This window comes from Neophocaena asiaeorientalis, unplaced genomic scaffold, assembly GCF_003031525.2.
Source record: "Neophocaena asiaeorientalis asiaeorientalis breed wild unplaced genomic scaffold, Neophocaena_asiaeorientalis_V1.1 scaffold363, whole genome shotgun sequence".
Classification (NCBI taxonomy): domain Eukaryota; kingdom Metazoa; phylum Chordata; class Mammalia; order Artiodactyla; family Phocoenidae; genus Neophocaena; species Neophocaena asiaeorientalis.
In genome coordinates, this window is record NW_020172006.1 from 513,294 (window position 1) to 533,414 (window position 20,121).

The 20,121-nt window shown below is 39.3% G+C and overlaps 1 long non-coding RNA gene across 3 annotated transcripts in view; it reads right to left on the reverse strand.

Annotated features, from left to right (window-relative positions):
- LOC112402437 (uncharacterized) overlaps window positions 1–20,121 on the reverse strand; it is a 91,020-nt gene that overhangs the window by 9,115 nt on the left and 61,784 nt on the right. For all 3 annotated transcript variants that reach the window (XR_003003705.1, XR_003003703.1, XR_003003704.1), the window contains exons 5-6: window positions 5,174–5,359; window positions 943–1,170 (exon numbers count right to left, since the gene is read on the reverse strand). This is a non-coding gene — a long non-coding RNA (uncharacterized LOC112402437). The remainder of the gene's footprint in view (window positions 1–942; window positions 1,171–5,173; window positions 5,360–20,121) is intronic.

Consider the following 20,121-nt stretch of genomic DNA (forward strand, 5'->3'; position numbering starts at 1 on the left):
CTCCGCGGCATGTGGGATCTTCCCGGACCGGGGCACGAACCCGTGTCCCCTGCATCGGCAGGCGGACTCTCAACCACTGCTCCACCAGGGAAGCCCAAACACACATACTTTTAAAATAAATGGTGATATTATTCATACAATTTTAGAGGTATCTTTGATCAGGCTGTTCTGTCATCCTGGAATGCATTTCCTCCTTTCTGTTCTTCATCTGAATATTTCCTGCTCATCTTTCTAGACTCAACACATGCTAACACCTCTGGGAAGACTTTTCTTGCCCTCTCTTCTTTCTTCTACCCTAGATGGATTAGGTACTACCTCTTAGGTTTTCCAATGATTCTTTAGTTCTTTCTTTTTTTTTTCTTTTTAATTAATTAATTTATTTTTGTCTGCGTTGGGTCTTCATTGCACACGGGTCTTCATTGTGCACAGGCCTTCTCTAGTTGCAGTGAGCGGGAGCTACTCTTGGTTGCCATGCGCAGGCTTCTCATTGCGGTGGCTTCTCTTGTCGCAGAGCACGGGCTCTAGTCTCGTGAGCTTCAGTAGTTGTGGCACACGGGCTCAGTAGTTGTGGCTTGTGGGCTCTAGAACGCAGGCTCAGTAGTTGTGGCGCACGGGCTTAGTTGCTCCATGGCATGTGGGATCTTCCCGGACCAGGGCTCGAACTCATGTCCCCTGCATTGGCAAGCGGATTCTTAACCACTGCGCCACCAGGGAAGTCCCTTTAGTTATTTCTTTATTACATTTTGTATCTTAATTCATTGTTTACATGTCTGCCTTTCCCAAGAGTCAGGGAGCTCCTCAATGGCAAGGATAATGGCCAGAGAAGGTTTTGTTGAATGGTGTGTGGATGGATGAAGGGATGGAAAAATGGGTGGCCAAATGAATGATGCACGGAAAGAGACACATGCATGACTTTTCATCTGCTAAGGAGAACATCCTTACCTTTTTGGCCCTTTAGCCTCAGTCTCAGCTACGTTGCCATGGAAGAGTCATTGGTAGAGGGAATATGGATGATGCCATCATCTTATTACTGGGGCTATAAAGACAACTCGAGTGCTTGTCACCTCCACAAGGAAATCTTCCAAATCCCATCAAAGTTTTGTGCGAAGTCCCGGACTCTGGCCCTTCATTCACTGGAGAGGCAGCAGACCTGCTCAGCCATCCTGAAAACTAAGCATCAGGAGACCCAACTTTCAGTCTCAATTATGTGACAAACTTTCTATGCATGGCCTTGGACATGCTGCTCCCCTGCCACAGGCCTCAGTTTTCTCACTTTACAATAAGAGGAGTAGACTGAGTGGTCTCTAATTCTCCTTTCAGCACTCACTTTCTATGGTCTTATAATTTACTCACTGTTGATCTCACTCAGAGAAGAGACAGGATAGAGAGCATTGCCCACCTTACCTAAACTGTGCTCACTGCCACTATCTCACCAGATTCCCTTGGACACATCTCTACTTCCCAGGGCCCCAGTTTCCTCATCTGGAATGGGAAGATTGAGACAGATTTTACACACTGAATTTATGCCCAGGGTGTCTATTTATGCAAGTCCCCTAATACAAAGAGAATATTCCATTTAAAGATGAACATTCAGAGTCTCTGAAAATATAGTAAGATTGCATTAGTTGATGTTCTCTGCTAAATGTATTCTCAGAGGCCACCATGTTGAGCTGAAATAAATGTTTTAGCTTTTACAAAAATCACTCTGATTTTGGGCAAAGCAGTTCCCAAACTCATTGCAGAGTAAGATCACACTGATTTTCAGAGCTTCCAAAAAATAAGAAAATGGCTAACATCAATACTGCAACTGCTGCTAAATTCTCAGTTGCTTCAGAACTTTTCACCTTTTATTCATAAAATGACAAAATTTAGAGTCATCTAAAGGTTGGAGTTCACTATCAATATTATTATAATATCAAGCTTAGACCTACTTTTCCATTAGAAAACACCATAGTTATTACATTAATTATAATAGAAATTATTAGCCATCAATATGAAATTTCAGTAATGAGCAAAAATTTGGGGAAGCATTTTTCCCCATATAGTAAAGGGTTAATATATACATATAAAGAACAGGAAAAAGAAAGGAAGAAAATGCATAAAACTCTTAACAACATATGAAAAGTTGCTCAATATCATCAGCCATTATGGAAATGCAAGTTAAAACCATGATAAAATACCACTATATACTTTTTAGAATGTAAAATATTAAAAAGACTTACCAAACCATATGTTGGTGAGAATTTAGAAGAGTGGTGATGTATACTAGGTTAGACAACAGTTTCTTAAAAAACAGTTTGGAAGTGTCTTAAAAAGTTAAAGGTATACCTACCAAATGATGTAATAATTCTAATCTTAGATACTTACTAAAGAGAAAACATATGAAAGCTATATCCATAGAAGTTCTCTTACATGAATATTCATAGTAGTTTTATTTGTAATAGCCAAACACTGGAGATAAACTTTTGGTGGTGATGGGTATCTTGGTTGGAGCAATGGCTCCACGTGTGTATATGTATATCAAAACTTATGAAATTGTACCAATGTTTATCAACAAGTGAATGGATAAACAAATTGAGGTATATTGATACAATGGAATACTACCCAGCAATAAAAAAGAATGAACAAGTTATGAATCTCAACAAATTATGCTGAGTGAAAGAAGCCACATAAAAAAAGAATATATAGCATATGATTCCATTGCTAAAATATTCTAGAAAATGTGAACAAATCTATAGTGACAGAAAGGAGATCAGTTGTTGTCTGGGTTTGGGAGAAAGAGTGGGAGGGAGATCACAAAGGGCACCAAAAACTCTGGGGGTGATGGATATGTTTATGATCCTGATTGTGATAATGGCTTATTAAAACTAAACTAGGGCTTCCCTGGTGGTACAGTGGTTAGGAATATGCCTGCCAATGCAGGGGACACGGGTTCGAGCCCTGGTCTGGGAAGATCCCACATGCCGCGGAGCAACTAAGCCTGTGCACAGCTACTGTGCTCTAGAACCCGCGAGCCACAACTACTGAAGCCCACGCACCTAGAGCCCGTGCTCCACAAGAGAAGCCACCGCAATGAGAAGCCCACGCACCGCAGTGAAGAGTAGTCCCACTCACCACAACTAGAGAAAGCCTGTGTGCAGCAAGGAAGGTCCAACGCAGCCAAAAATAAAATAAATTAAAAAAAACAAAAAAAACCTAAAGTTTATTTTATTATTAACCCTGGTTTAAAAACAAAAGACAAAGGGAATAAGACTCAACCATTCTCAGTGATTATTTGTGAGGAAAATACAATAAGGTATTTTACATGTTTTTGTAGAGGGCCTGCTCTATGGGGAAACTCACACATTGACTTATGAATCAGGAGTATTCATCAAACCAGCCAGAAGTGGGAATGTTAATTTATGTGAGCTGATATGGTCCTGAGTTCATACTGCTCCCTAAAACATTGAGTTGATATGTGCTGCCACCACACACACACACACACACACACCACTGAACTTTCCGGCATTTGGGGCTTTTACAGACAGAACAGACACATCCTCGTTGATGTATCTTGCCCTCTTGACTTTTTCTTGCACTCGCCTTGCAAATCCACTATCCTGCATCAGCCAGCACTTCCATTCTCTGCTTCTACACCTGGCTCTGACAGTGACTGGAAGGTCTTTGAATGCACATGTGTAAGATAAGTGAGTCTGACCATAAGTGAGTGAAAGAACTTTGTTCACTTGGAAAAACTAGTTGTAATCACTTCATAAAAGTGAAAACCTGTGAACACAGATTCTTATAGCAAAGATGAATGTATGTAACTCAGTTCAGTTGGGGACCCTCCTCTGCTGAAAGGTTGAGATAAAATTGGCTTAAACTCCTCTTCTCTCCAACTCCCTATCCTGTGAAAATCCAAAGCCCTCTTCAAGATTTCAGTTTCTTCCCAGTGATCTTCTGTTATCATAACCACCTGGCCTCTGGGCTCCTGGCTCCACACCTCTTCCACTGTTCTGCAGTGCATGGAGCCAGACTCAATCCTATTCTGTTTCAACCCCAACTATTCTGACGTCATCTGTTGTGCTGCGCTTTCAATTCTGACACTAAGCAACCAGAGGTATTGTCAGACTCCACAGCTGTAAGCGCACAGTCTCCAACAAGACTGCCCCCACTCCAGACACCAGGAGCAAGTAGGGGCCCAGGCCACCCATACTCCCAACCAACTGGCTACAAATCCAGAGGGTTCCTCCAACCCCGCTCAGGTTCTGTAATTCAGCAGAATGACACAAAACTGAGGATAGCACTATACTTACAATTAGAGTTTTAAAGGATACAAATCAGACCAGCCAAATGAAGAGACACACAGGGCAAGGTCTGGAAGGTCCTGAACACAGAGCTTCTGTGCCCTCTCCCCATGGGATGAGGGCACCTCATCTTCCCAACATGAGTTCACCAACAAGGAACCTCCACTGAGCTTTGCTGTCCAAAGGTTTATTGGAGTTTCATTGATTAAATCATGGACCATGCACTTGAACTCAATCCATCTCCCCTCCCTGGAGGTGGGGCTGGCTCAAAGTCCCAACCTTCTAATCAGTGGCTGGTCTTTCTGGTGACCAGTCTCAATCTTGAAGCTATGCAGGGTCCCACCATGAGTGCCCTCATTAGCATAAACTCAGGAGTGATCCAAGGGACTCATGAATAATAAAGACACTTTAGTCACTCAGGAAATTCCAAGGGTTCTAGAAGCTCCATGCCAGGAACGCTGCAAATTATTTTTGGAACTTCTAAATGACTTGAGCAGGGCTGACCTCAGCCTATTCCAGTGATCCAAACTAGTGACGAAACCCAGATAATCTGTACATTCCATCTCCCCGGCCAGACTGCTACTCAGGGATAGACTTGAGAGAACTCTTGGTGAGTGAAGGACTCTTACCCCTGGGGTCACTGAGCTGGTAGAAAGGTCAGCCTAGCATTGCTAGTGCCCATCTTTGCCAGCACAAGTGAAGAGTCTGCTTGAGAGTGGATCAAGACAAAGGAAAACAAAATCAAGAGATGGAGAGAAAACACAGATATGGATGACAAAGTTTGACTTCCTGAATCCAACCATGTCTAACTAGATATCTGGGTTTTCCCTTAAGCCACATTGAGTTAAATTTCTGTCATTTGCAATTGCAAGAGTGTTGACCAATACCTTCTTTCTTCCCCCTCCTTTTCACAAGCAATAAACCATGTTCCTCTCTTTGTTTCATGCAAAACATCTTCCCCTTGTCTGAGCTGGGCATCTGCTGACATCTGTGTCTGCAGGGCATTTCAAAGAGTTTTCATAAAGACAGTTTCCTCCATGTGAGATACATTGGTGTCATCTATTTTTTTCACTCTGTAACAAAAATATTTATACAATCAAGACTGTACTGTATGTATAGTTTCTTATCTGCTTTTTTCAATTTTCAGTCAACAAATATTTATATAAAAACTGTATACTAGTCATATATTAAGCAACTAACACTCTATGTTGACAATTTTCCCACATCATTAAAAAGATTTTGTAAATGTAATTTATTATTAACCAGCACAGAATATACAAGCACATAGACAGGTTTCTTTTTTAAGATTTTCATTTTTTTAGAGCAGTTTTAGGTTCACAGCAAAATTGAGGGAAAAGTACAGAGATTTCCCATATACCCCCTATTCCCTTATAGATAGTTTTTAAACTGAACGTTTATTGTAGAATATTTAGCTTGTTTCCAAGTTTTATGAATAATGATAGACACATAACACCATTTAAATCTCTCATCATTTCCTTAGAATAGATTCCCAGAAGTAGAATTTCCATAAGAACTTCATTTTTTACCTCCCAAAAATGTAGAAAAAATTTACTAATCTCTGTTGTAGTAAAGCGTCTATCCCCTCTGACCCCACCTTGCCTGAAGAGATCTGGCCTAAAATACCTTCAGGTAGTACAAGAATCACGTTCCTTGAGAGCTTCCTGTTTCCTCTGAGTGCCCCTCCTCAGCTGTCCTTAAAGGGCTGGGGACTGACCAGGCAGCAGGCAGCCTGTCAACCTGGCAGACCTCCGGAGGCATAGTACATATAACTGCTTTAGGAATTGCTGAAAAAAATGGCATTCAGGGCAAGCCTGAAAGGGAGCTAGATGCCAAGACAAGAAAGTCAGCACTAATAATGACCCCATTTCCATTTTTAAGTCTCTTTTTCCCTACTTTATTTTCCTTAAGAAACATATGTGATTTATAATGGAAAATTTTAATTTATTGGTAAAAACAACAACAAAATGAGTTTCTCAAATTCAATGTGGGACTGAAGATAATCTTCTGGCTCCTGGAAAAGCAGTTGTGAGCTATCTAGCTTGGCAATGCTTCCTACAAATCACTGGCTGACTCAGAAAAATACATATGCACTTTAGTCACACGAAGGACAGGGTGATTCCCTCTGGGACCACCACAAAGGGGAATTGATGACTGTCTTCCAGACCTGAAAGAGGGTTCCAAATTGCAATGTGTGAAAATAAGGGGTGGGTCTAAGAACTGTCAGTGGGAGCCTCCAAAACAAAGATTTTTGACTCATTGCAAGAACCTTCTAAGAGGCAGAGTAGCCCAAAGATAAAACCAGCTGCTCCAGGAGGTGATGACCTCCCCATCCTGTGAAGTGCTAAAGCACAGACTGGAGGCCAGTTGTCCTGGGTGCTGTGGCAGGGATCCAACTGCAAGGCAGGACAGTGGTTTTCAATCTTTTTGGTCTCTGGACTCCTTTATACTCTTAAGAATTACTGAGGATCCAAGGAACATTGTTTATATAGGTTCTATCTATCAACATTTACCATATTAGAAATTAAAACTGAGAAAATTTTAAATACTAATTTATTTTAAAATAACATTAGTAATTCCTTTCTACATTAACATAAAGAAAAGGTTTTACAGAAAGTAACTATATTTACTCAAACAAAAAAAATCTAGCAAGAAGAGTAGCATTTTTTTAAAAATCTTTTTACTATCTAGATCAATGGAACACAACTGGATGATTATATCTGCTTCTACATTTAATTTGTTGCAATATGTTCTTCAAGGTTGGTTGCAATGTGGAATCTGAAACCATATCAAGGAACTGTGACAGAGATTATAGAGCCTGTGCCCAGAGAGATCACAACTGAAAAATAATAAGGGAAAACACTTATTGAGTGCTTACCATTATCCAGGTTATATGTCAAGTATTCTACACACATTACTTCAAACAACTTTATAAAAGAAATTTACCTATTTTTACAGATGAAGAAACGAAAACATAGAGAAGCTGTATACCTTACACCAGGTCACACAGCCTGGTGAAGCCAGGATTTAGAGCAATTTAGCCTAACTGTTCTAATCTTGGCTCTAAATCCTGGCTTATTTTACCTAGCACAATGTTTTCGAGGTTCATCCATGATGTACTTCATTCCTTCTTAAGGTGGAATAATATCCCATTGTATGTATATACCACATTTTGCTTATCCATTCATCTGTTGATGGATGCTTCTTAGTATGTTTTAAATAAACAATTACTACGTTCTGTAATAGAGGCAAGCACAGGTTCTAAGACGGAGAGACAGAGGAGGAGCCACCAATCCAGCTTGGGCTGAGGCAGCCAGGGGCTGGTGCCTGAGCAGAGACTTGAAGGATCGGTGGGAGACATCCAAGAAAAAGACAGGAAAGGGAGGAACCAAGGGACGTGTAAGAAAGAGAACCTTAGCCAGCCCCATAGGGCTGAGTCAGGTTTGTGTGGAAGAAGGGCAAGAAGTAAGGCTAGAGAAGCAACAACATTGACATTACAGAGTATTTAAGACAGGCTGGGTGCTGTGCAAAGCCTCTTAGATGTTTTAACTTATTTAAACATTACAGCACCGTCTAAAAGAAAACCAGCCTTCTTGAGTATATACTGAGGACCAGGCACTGTTCTTAGTGCCTTGTGTGCAATAATAAATTTAATCCCCATAACAACTCGACGTCAGTACTATTATCATTCCCATTTTATAGATGGGGAAGTAAGGCTAAAGGCTAAAACAATTTTGCCCAAGTTTATGCTGGTAAGCAGGGATGTGAACCCAGGTTTCAGCAGCTATGCTTACACCCTGACAGCTAAGAATATGAGAACAAGGTAAGGAATTTAGACTTTTACTGGACAGGTTTAGGCAGAAAGCAACTTGTCCTGATTTGCATTTTATAATCATTCTAGCAGCTGTATGGAGAGTGATAGGCAGGAAGAAGACTGGAGGCAGAGAGACCAGTTAGTAAGTCAAATGGGAAAGAATGAGAATGGGGCAGGGCAGTGCAAATACAGACAAGTGGAGGGTTCTGAGAGATATTCAGGACATGTAATAGTCAGCCGATGGTGATTTGTTGAAGCGGGGTCAGGGATGATTCCGAGTTTCTGAGAGGATGACAGTGCAATCACAGAGATGGAAGATGCATGGGAAAAACAAGTTTGAGGTTAGGGAGAATCAAGGGGTGAAGATAATGAGATCATTTGGGACATCTGAGTCTTGGTAGGCCCAGGGAGAGCGATCTGGGCACATAAGCTCCATGAAGGCAAAGATCTCTGTTTCGTTGACTGACATGGCCTAGTGCCAAGAACAGTACTTGGCATAAGACACCCAGTAAAGACAACCCAGTATGTAGTTGTTCAATGAATGAGTATGGATACAGAGGAGAAAAGAGTGTGACCTGGAGGTTAGGAAATTGTGTCAGGAGTTGGAGCTACAGAGATTGTCAATAGTACATAAAGTGAGGAGAGTTATAAGGACAGAACTCTGGGGACACAATGCTTACAAGACAGGCAGAGAAAAGCCAACCGAACCTTAAAGAGACTGAGTGGCCACAGAGAGGGAGAAACTAGGAGAAGGGAGGTTGTCAAAGGCATCTCAAATTTTTAAGGTAAAAGAGACTTTGAAGTGCTTCCCAGTTTATAAAACATACTTTCTCAGATTCTTCTTTTACTTTTTAGTATAACATACCTTTTACTAAATTTTTTATTGAAGTAAAAATTACATTTATGATAAAGTGCAATCATCTTAAGTGTATATTGTGATGAATCTTTGCGTCTTTATGCATCTGTGTAACCCCTATCTGGATCACAATAGAGAAACACTCCAGCACTCAAATGTTACCTTCACACCCCTTCTCAGTCACCACTCTCCTCCCCACTGGAGATAAGCATTCTTCTGGCTTCTATAATCTTCCATCAGTTCTTGAACTTGTATCAGTTCTTAAATTTCATATAGATGAAATAATACAGTATGTATTATTTTGTGTCCGGCTTCTTCCACTCAATATAATAGCTGCGAAATTCATGTAATGTTTTGAGCATCAGTAGTTTGTTCTCAGGTATTTTCAAAACTGTCATTCTCATTGAGGATAATAACATCTACCTGTAAAGGAATTAAATGGGATCATGCCTAGTAGCCACCCTACAAAATGAATATTTATTGATTACCTAGCTTTGGTTCAATATCAAAACAATTTAATGCTCATAGAGGAATCATTATTTCCTCTTTGCAGAATTTGGTGATATTTTGGAGGGAAGGGAAGAATGAAACAATGGTATGCTGGTAAGCCAGTTTTCTGGGGGGGGGTTGGGGGGAGTCCTTGACTTGGAGAATCTATAATAAATAGACATTCTTCCAAAGAAAACAGACAGATGGCCAACAGGCACATGAAAAGATGTACAACATCACTAATTATCAGGGAAATGCAAATCAAAATCACAACTGTTATAATGGCTATTATCAAAAAGACAAGAAATAACAAGTGGTAGAAAGGATATGGAGAAAAGAGAACACTTGTGTGCTGTTGGTGGGAATGTAAACTGGTGCAGCCACTATGGAGATTCCTCAAAATATTAAAAATAGAACTACCAGGACTTCCCTGGTGGTGAAGTGGTTAAGAATCTGCCTGCCAATGCAGGGGACATGAGTTCGATCCCTGGTCCAGGAAGATCCCACATGCCACAGAGCAACTAAGCCTGTGCGCCACAGCTACTGAAGCCTGTGTGCCCTAGAGCATGCGCGCTGCAACTACTGAGCCCACATGCCACAACTACTGAAGCCTCTGCACCTAGAGCCCATGCTCTGCAACAAAAGAAGCCACCGCAATAAGAAGCCCACGGACTACAGCAAAGAGTAGCCCCCACTCACCACAACTAGAGAAAGCCTGCACGCAGCAATGAAGACCCAGAGCACCCCCCCAAAAAAATAGAACTACCGTATGATCCAGCAATTCCAGTTTTCCCAAGAAAATGAAATCACTAATTTGAAAAGATATATGTGCCCCCATGTTCACTGCAGCTTTATTTACAATAGCCAAGATATGGAAATAACTATGTCCAACGATGAATGAAGTGATAAAGAAATTGTTTTATATATATGGAATATATATAAAATATAAATTGTATATATATTCCATATATATGGAATACTACTCAGCCGTAAAAAAGAATAAAAAAGAATGACATCTTGCCATTTTTGACAAATGGATGGACCTTGAGGGTATTATGCTAAGTGAAATAAGTTAGACAGAGGAAGACAAATACTGTATGATTCCACTTATATGTGGAATCTAAAGGCCAAAATGCATGAACAAATAAAACAAAACAAAACTCACTGATACAGAGAACAGATTGATGGTTAACAGAGGTGTTGGGAGTTGAGGGATGGGAAAAATGAGTGAAAGGGATAAGCAATATGGTGACAGGTGGTAACTAGACTTATTGTGGAGATCACTTTTTAGTGTATATAAATATTAAATTATAATGTGCACCTCAAACTTATATAATGTTATATACCAATTTTACCACAATAAAAAAAATTTTAAACCGTCTAAAAAAAAATCCCTGATTTGTAGTGTTTGCTGATTTTTGGAGTGTAATACTCCCATTGTTGCTGATATCAGGCTACCAATGGCTTAACAACTGGCCTGCAGAATTCTTGGAAATTTAACCATGAGCTCTCCAACACCGATATGAGCCAGTTCCAGCACACCACTGAGTGATTCGCAGACTCTCAAGCTCAGTCCAGCTGAGATTCTTGCTCAAGGTCTCAGACCTGGAAAGACCAGCCTTTTAAGACCAGCCTTTTCTGACCCTAATCCTCTCTGCTTTTCCCCCTATGTAAAGGATTCTTTAAAAATGAGCTGGCATCTACTGATGGACGTGAGTCTTACTGATGGGCCTCAAAATTCAAAATTTTATAAACTTTCATTTTCATTAGTCACCTACTAAGTGAATTATCCATTAATAAAATGTGATATTCATAAACTAAAATTGGGCGGCTACTAGAATTTATTAAAGAGTCTAAATTCAGTATTCCACTAAGAAGTCTGTCTGCCAGGCCAATCTTAACCCCGATTTGCCTCCTGCTGCACATTACCTCACCCAGATAGCTGGAATGCTCTTAATTTGGGGAATGGACTCTCTGTTATCAGAGTATTAAATCCTCATTGTAGTATTGTCTTCAGTTTGTTGTGGTTTTCAATTGCTAATATTCTTCCTCTTTAATTTAAAATTACTGTTAGTTTAGCTCCCCCCTTTTTGTTTGTTAAGGTTGTTAAGTGTTAGAGAACACGCAGTGACACATATTTGCACCAGCAGCATTTTTGTCCTATAATTTTCTAATAACTAGACTTTAAGATATGTATACATCATGGTTCAATCATGACTCATCCATACCCTCATTGCCGAAGCTGACGTAAATATCATCTCTCTAAATTTCATTTTTGCACTCACAGTTCTGTGGTGATGTGTGCGGCTGCCTCTGAAGTGGTGCTGTTTAAACAACTTGCAATACACTCTCAATATAAATGCAATTAAATTACTGGGTTATTATTAATTTACAAGGTGTTGTTTATAATACAAAATTATATGAAAGTACATGTTCCCCCATGTGGAAATAATAAATGTAAATCCAACTATACCTATGCCTATATTCTTATATGTGGGAACAAGAGAAACAGGGAAGTTTACTGAGGTTTAGGAACAATTTCCACATGCCATACCAGGCGGTAAGGTGATATAGTTGAAGACAGAGGCTTTGGAATCAAAATGACTTGAATACATTTTAGCCATGTGACCTAGGGCAAAACATTTCTCTTTGTCTCAGTTTCCTTGAGTTTAAATGAAGCAAATGCCAACTACCACAGAAAGATATCTTAAAGATTAAATGCATAAAAACAGGCACATAGACCAATGGAACAGAACCAAGAGCACGGAAATAAACCCAGGCACGTTTGGTCAACTAACATTTGACAAGGGAGCCAAGAATACTCAACAGGGAAAGGATAGTCTTTTCAAATAAACGGTGCTAGGAAAACTGGATAGTCACATGTAAAAGGATGAAATTGGACCCCTATCTTTACACCATTCACAAAAATTAACTAGAAATGGATTAAAAACTTAAATGTAAGACCTTAAACCATAAAACTCCTAGAAAAAGAAAAACACATGAGGACAAAGCTAGTTGGCATTGGTCTTGGCAACAATTTTTTGGATATGACAACAAAACACAACTGACGAAAGCAAAAACAAAATGGGACATCAGACTAAAAAGCTTCTTCAGCAAAAGAAATGATCAACAAAATGAAAAGGCAAACAGTGGAATGGGAGAAAATATTTGCAAATCATATATCAGATAAGGGGTTAAAATCCAAAATATATAAGGAACTCATACAGCTCAACAGCAAAAAGACTAATAATTTGATTTTAAAATGGGCAGAGATCTGAACATTTTTCCAAAGAAGACACACAGATGGCCAACAGGTATATGAAATGATGCTCAACACTCTAATCATCAGGGAAATGCAAATCAAAGCCACAATGAGATATCACCTCACATGTGTTAGAACAGCTATCATCAAAAAGACAGGAAATAACAAGTGATAGAGAGGATGTAGAGAAAAGGGAACCTTTGTGCACTGATGGTGGAAATGTAAATTGTACAGCCACTTTGGAAAACAGTATGAAGGCTCTTCAAGAAACTAAAAATAAAACTATTACATGATTCAGCACTTCTACTTCTGGTGATATGTCTGAAGGAAATGAAATCACTATCTTGAAGAGAGATCTGCACCCTAATGTTTATCGCAGCATTGTTTAAAATAGCCAAGACATGGAAACAACCTAAGTGTCTGTCAGTGGATGAATGGATAAAGAAAATGTGACACACACACACACACACACACACACACACACATTTTTTTTTTAATTCAACCATAAACAGATGGAAATACTGCCATTTGCAACATGGAGGGACTTGAAGGTATTACACTAAATGAAATAAGTCAGACAGAAGGACAAATACTGCAATATCTCACTTATATGTGGAAAAGTATATGTTTGGCTTAAAGTATATGTTTTAAGCCAAACATATATATATGTTTGGCTTTAAAAAAAAAAGCCAAACTCATAGAAACAGAAAGTAGAATGGTGGTTGCCAGGGACTAGGTTGGGAAGAATGAGGTTGGTCAAAGGGTTAAAAAAAAATAATTATTTTTAAAAAATTAAATGAGATAATCATAGGCCCCCCATAAGTAAATGATGTTTATTATTATTTTTCTCTGTATGGCCTCCTATCAAGTAAAATCATAGACTTCCCTTCCCTATTGCTTCTCCAAGATTTCACCAGATACACAAATATTATATTGGCAGGTTTACAATACAACCAGTCATGCAGCCGAGATATATCTTTTCTAGAAAATCTGAGTAGAATTCATTCTATTTTTAAAAACTGGTCACTCTTGTGGACTTGTTTTCTTATCCCACATTAAGAACTTAAAGGTCCTACTCTTTTCAGCTGGAAGATGCACTATGTGCTAGATATAATTAGCAGAGAGTTAACTCTCCGAAGGAGCATTTTTTAAACAGAAAACTGTAGCTTCAGGAAAGAAAAACAGATGGGTGAGTACTGGTTGTAAGAAGTGATGTTGCATAAGAAGAGAGTAACTCTGTTGAGCACCATAATATGGCAATTCAGACTGAGGGTCATGGAGAGTAGAGTGGTGGTTACCAGGACTTGGGGGACGGAAGTTAGGGGGAGATATTGCTCAAAGGGTATAAACTTCCAGTGATAAGATTAACAAGTTTGGGGATCTAATGCACAGCATGGTGATTACAGCTAATAATACTCTATCATATACTTGGTACAGAGTGTATCTCAAATGTTCTCACCACAAAAAGAAAATGGTAACTATGTTACTGGATGAAGGTGGTAACTAATACTATGGTGGTAATCATTTTGCAATTTATAAATGTATCAAATCAACATATTTTAAACCTTAAAATTATACAATGTTATGTGCCAATTATATCTCAATAAAGCTGGGGGGAAAGTTGTTTTTTTTTTTTTTTAAAGAGTGAGGGTCAAGCGAGGCCTGCACTTTTCACACGTTGCCTCAGGGAATACTCGCCCAGTGAAGAAGCTCAGGGTAAAGGCACCACCACCAAAGCAGGGATGAGAGTGACCTGACACCAGGAGGGAGACCGCAAAGAGGCCACAGCCACAGGAGGCCGGAGTCCTGGCCGCTGTCGCCTTCCCCGAGGGCTTCGACCGGCCCCCTCAGGTCGCGCAACAGATGAGTGCCACCCACCTCGTGGACCCTGTCCTGCCTTGTGTCATCGACACAGTTGCCCTGTTGCCAGAATGAGCTGAAGTCTGAAAATTGCTCAGCGGGACCAAGCATAGCACGGGCCTCTTCTCTTGTGGTTTCACTTGCCAATGACCACTATCTTGATAATTCCGTGTGACAGACAGGGTCTTGGTGCTCCGGCCTCATGTCAGGCCTGAGCCTCTGAGGTGGAAGAGCCGAGTTCAGGACATTGGTCCACTAGAGACCTCCCAGCCCCTCGTAATATCAATCAGCAACAGATCTCCCAGAGAATTCCGTCTCAACACTAAGACCCTGCTCCACTGAACGACCGGCTAGCTCCAATGCTGGACATCCCAGGCCAAACAACTAGCAAGACAGGAACACAACCCCACCCATTAGCAGAGAGGCTGCCTAAAATCATAATAAATTCACAGACACCCCAAAACACACCACCAGACACGGTCCTGCCCACCATAAAGACAAGATCCAGCCTCATCCACCAGAACACAGGCACAAGTCCCCTCCACCAGGAAGCCTACACAACCCACTGAACCAACCTTTCCCACAGGGGTCAGTCACCAAAAACAACAGAAACTATGAACCTGCAGCCTGTGAAAAGCAGACCCCAAACACAGTAAGTTAAGCAAAATGAGAAGACAGAGAAATACACAGCAGATGAAGGAGCAAGGTGAAAACCCACCAGAACAAACAAATGAAGAGTAAATAGGCAGTCTACCTGAAAAAGAATTCAGGTAATTGAATAATTATAATGATAATAATAACAGTAATGATAGTAAAGATGATCCAAAATCTTGGAAATAGAATGGAAAAAATACAAAAAATGTTTAACAAGGACCTAGAAGAACTAAAGAGCAAACAAACAATGATGAACAATACAATAAATGAAATGAAAAATTCTCTAGAAGGAATCAATGGCAGAATAACTGAGACAGAAGAACAGCTAAGTGACCTGGAAGATAAAATAGTAGAAATAACTACAGCAGAGCAGAATAAAGAAAAAAGAATGAAAAGAATTGAGGACAGTCTCAGAGACCTCTGGGACAACATTAAATGCACCAAAATTCAAATTATAGGGGTTCCAGAAGAAGAAGAGAAAATGAAAGGGACTGAGAAAATATTTGAAGAGATTATAGCTGAAAACTTCCCTAATATGGGAAAGGAAATAGTTAATCAAGCCCAGGAAGTGCAAAGAACCCACACAGGATAAATCCAAGGAGTAACACGACAAGGCACATATTAATCAAACTATCAAACATTAAATACAAAGAAAAAATATTAAAAGCAGCAAGGGAAAAGCAACAAATAACATACAAGAGAATCCCCATAAGGTTAACAGGTGAATTTTCAGCAGAAAATCTGCAAGCCAGAAGGGTGAGGCAGGACATATATGAAGTGATGAAAGAGAAAAACTTACAACCAAGATTACTCTACCCAGCAAAGATCTCATTCAGATTAAACAGAGAAATTAAAACCTTTACAGACAAGCAAAAGCTAAGCGAATTCAGCACCACCAAACCAGCTTTACAACAAATGCTAAAGGAACTTCTCTAGGCAGGAAACACAAAAGAAGGAAAAGACCTACAATAACAAACACAAAACAATTAAGAAAATGGTAATAGGAACATACATATCGATAATTACCTTAAGTGTAAATGGATTAAATGCTCCAACCAAAAGATGGGCTGAATGGATACAAAAACAAGACCCATATATATGCTGTCTATAACAGACCCACTTCAGACCTAGGGACACATACAGACTGAAAGTGAGAGGATGGAAAAAGATATTCCATGCAAATGGAAATCAAAAGAAAGCTGAAGTAGCAATTCTCATATCAGACAAAATAGACTGTAAAATAAAGACTATTGGACTTCCCTGCTGGTGCAGTGGTTACGAATCCACCTGCCAATGCAGGGTACATGGGTACAAGCCCTGGTCCAAGAAGATCCCACATGCCGCAGAGCAACTAAGCCCATGTGCCACAACTACTGAGCCTGCACTCTAGAGCCCATGAGGACAATTACTGAGCCCTCATGCCTAGAGCCTGTGCTCCGCAGCAAGAGAAGCAACTACAATGAGAAGCCCATGCACCACAACGAAGAGTAGCCCCAGCTCACGGAAACTAGAGAAAGCCCGCACGCAGCAACGAACGCCTAGCAGAGCCAAAAATAATAAATAAATAAAATAAATAAATTTATAAATAAATAAAAACAAAATAAAGACTATTACAAGAGACAAAGAAGGACACTACATAATGATCAAGGGATCAATCCAAGAAGAAATTTATAAGACATTGTATCCAAAAACAACAGAATACACTTTCTTCTTAAGTGCTCATGGAACATTCTCCAGGATAGATCTTACCTTGGGTCACAAATCAAGCTTTGGTAAATTTAAGAAAACTGAAATCATATCAAGTATCTTTTCTACCAACACACTATGAGACTATTATCAATTATAGGAAAAAAAACTGCAAAAATTACAAACACATGGAGGCTAAAGAATACACTACTAAATAACCAAAAGATCACAGAGGAAATCAAAAAAACCTAGAAACAAATGACAATGAAAACACGATGACCCAAAACCTATGGGATGCAGCAAAAGCAGTTCTAAGAGGGAAGTTTATAGCAATACAATCCTACCTCAAGAAACAAGAAACATCTCACACAAACAACATAACCTTACACCCAAAGCAATTAGAGGAAGAAGAACAAAATAAAACCTAAAGTTAGCAGAAGGAAAGAAATCATAAAGATGAGATAAGAAATAAATGAAAAAGAAATGAAGGAAACAAAGCAAAGATCAATAAAACTAAAAGCTGGTTCTTTCAGAAGACAAAAAAAAATGATGAACAATTAGCCAGGCTCAACAAGAAAAAAAGGGAAAAGACTCAAATCAACAGAATTCCAAATGAAAAAAGAGAAGTAACAACTGATACTGCAGAAATACAAAGGATCATAAGAGATTACTAAAAGCAACTGGATGCCAATAAAATGGACAACCTGCAAGAAATGGAAAAATTCTTAGAAAAGCACAACCTTCTGACTAAACCAGGAGAAATAGAAAATATAAACAGACCAATCACAAGCACTGAAATTGAGACTGTCATTAAAAATCTTCAAACAAACAAAAGCCTAGGACAGATGGCTTCACAGGCCAATTCTATCAAACATTTAGAGAAGAGCTAACACCCATCTTTCTAACGGACGTAGAGAATGGACTTGAGGACACGAGGAGGGGGAAGGGTAAGCTGGGACGAAGTGAGAAAGTAGCGTGGACATATATACACTACCAAATGTAAAATAGCTAGTGGGAAGCAGCTGCATAGCACAGGGGGAATAACTCGGTGCTTCGTGACCACCTAGAGGGGTGGGAGGGAGGCCCAAGATGGAGGGGATATGGGGATATATGTATACGTATAGCTGATTCACTTTGTCATACAGCAGAAACTAACAACCACTGTAAAGCAATTATACTCTAATAAAGATGTTTAAAAAAAGGGGGGGGGGAAGAAAAAACAAAACCAAAAAAAAATCATATTAATGCCTTTTATTTTATTACACGTTAAAGTGAAAATATTTAGGTTATATTGGGTTAAATCAAGTATATTATTAAATTTAAAAAAAAAAAGTAGTTATGGTCACAGAGTCAAGTGTCCTGGGTTGGAGTACAAATATGTAAAATCTAGCCTTCTGTGTGCCTCAGTTTTATCACCTAGAAAATGGTGATAATGATACGTAATAGTAATAACTAATACAGTTGACATGAAAACTAAATAATTTAATATAGGCGTTCCCTCGTGGCGCAGTGGTTAAGAATCCACCTGCTAATGCAGGGGACACAGGTTTGAGCCCTGGTCCGGGAAGATCCCACATGCCACAGAGCAACTAAGCCCATACGCCACAACTACTGAGCCTGCGCTCTAGAGCCCACGAGCCACAGTAACTGAAGTCCACATGCCTAGAGCCCATGCTCCGCAACAAGAGAAGCCACTACAATGAGAAGCCCAAGCACCACAACGAAGAGTAGTCCCTGCTCGCCACAACTAAATAAAGTGCACAGCGGCAATGAAGACCCAACGCAGCCAAAAATAAAATAAATAAATAAATTTATAAAAGAAAAAGAAAATCATCCCCTACTTGTGATTTGGTAGGTTTTGTTTTAAAAAAATAATAATAATAATTTAATACATGTAAAGCCCAATAGAAGTACTCAGGATATAGTAAACACCTAGTGAATGTTAGCTGTTATTGCTATGCATCAGGTCTGTTCTAGGCACTAGGGCATAATGAAGTATAAGATAGACGAGGTTATTGCATTAAAGAGCGTAACTTCTAGGCAAGGGATGTGTCAGATTTCTTGTTTGTTCTCCAGATCCACTTTCCACACTTCTCCACTCTGCTCAGTGCCTCCAGAGCTGACTGTAAGACCACATGAATGAGTTCCCCTGTCTTCTGGCTTCTAATTGTGTGCCCATGCTACCCACATTTTTTCCCAAAAGATTACAAATTCAGCGGTTCCCACGATCCCCTGCTCAGGTTTGATAATTCACTAGAATGATACATAGAACTCAGAAAAGTGCTATACTTTCTTTTCCAGTTTGTTATAAAGGATACAAATGAATAGCCAGATAAGTATACAAATGAATAGTACATAGATCGAGGTCTGGTACATAGGAACCTCTGTGCCCAGGGAGTCAGGCTTTGCCACCCTCCAGAAACATGGATGTGTTCACCAATTCAGAAGCTCTCTCAGTCTTGTAGTTTAAGAGTTTTTATAACCCAATCTCCAGTCCCCATCACCATCCAGGAAGTCAGAGAGTGGGGATGAAAGTGGAAATGAAATTGGTTGCTGTTTCAGCTGACCAGCCTCTATTCTAAAGCCATTTAGGGACCTCATTCTGAGTCATCTCATTAGTATAAACTGAAGTGTGGTTGAAAGGGGCTCCTAATGAACAACAAAAGATAATCCTATCACTCAGGAAACTCCCATGGTTTTAGGAGCTCTGTGCCAGGAACTGGTGACAAAGACCAAGTATATATTATACCATAGTCTATATGAAGTTGTATACACATCCAAATCGGGAATCATTTCTCATTTATTTTACTGAAACTTTTAAAAACATCTTTCCAAATTTCAGTTAAAAATGATATATTAGGAAAAAAATGATACATTAGAGTTTCATCAACTTTTTGAATAAACTCTCTTCATTTTGTTTGTGCCAGCTTTCTCGTCCAAGTTTTGAAAATATATTTTAGAATCCTTAAATGTTTCTATATCTATATTGCAAGATTTGAACAATTTTATAACAGGTAAACTCTCACTACCCTTTAACTCTTTAAAGAAAAATCCACATTAGTATGTGTGTTTAAATTATCCCAACTGCAAAACAACACAAAAAAGAAACTGTTATAATTCAAACCATTTAATTAGTATCCTCATAGAAAACAGAGCATCTACAAAATAAAAACAGGATGTTATGAAAAGGAAAAAA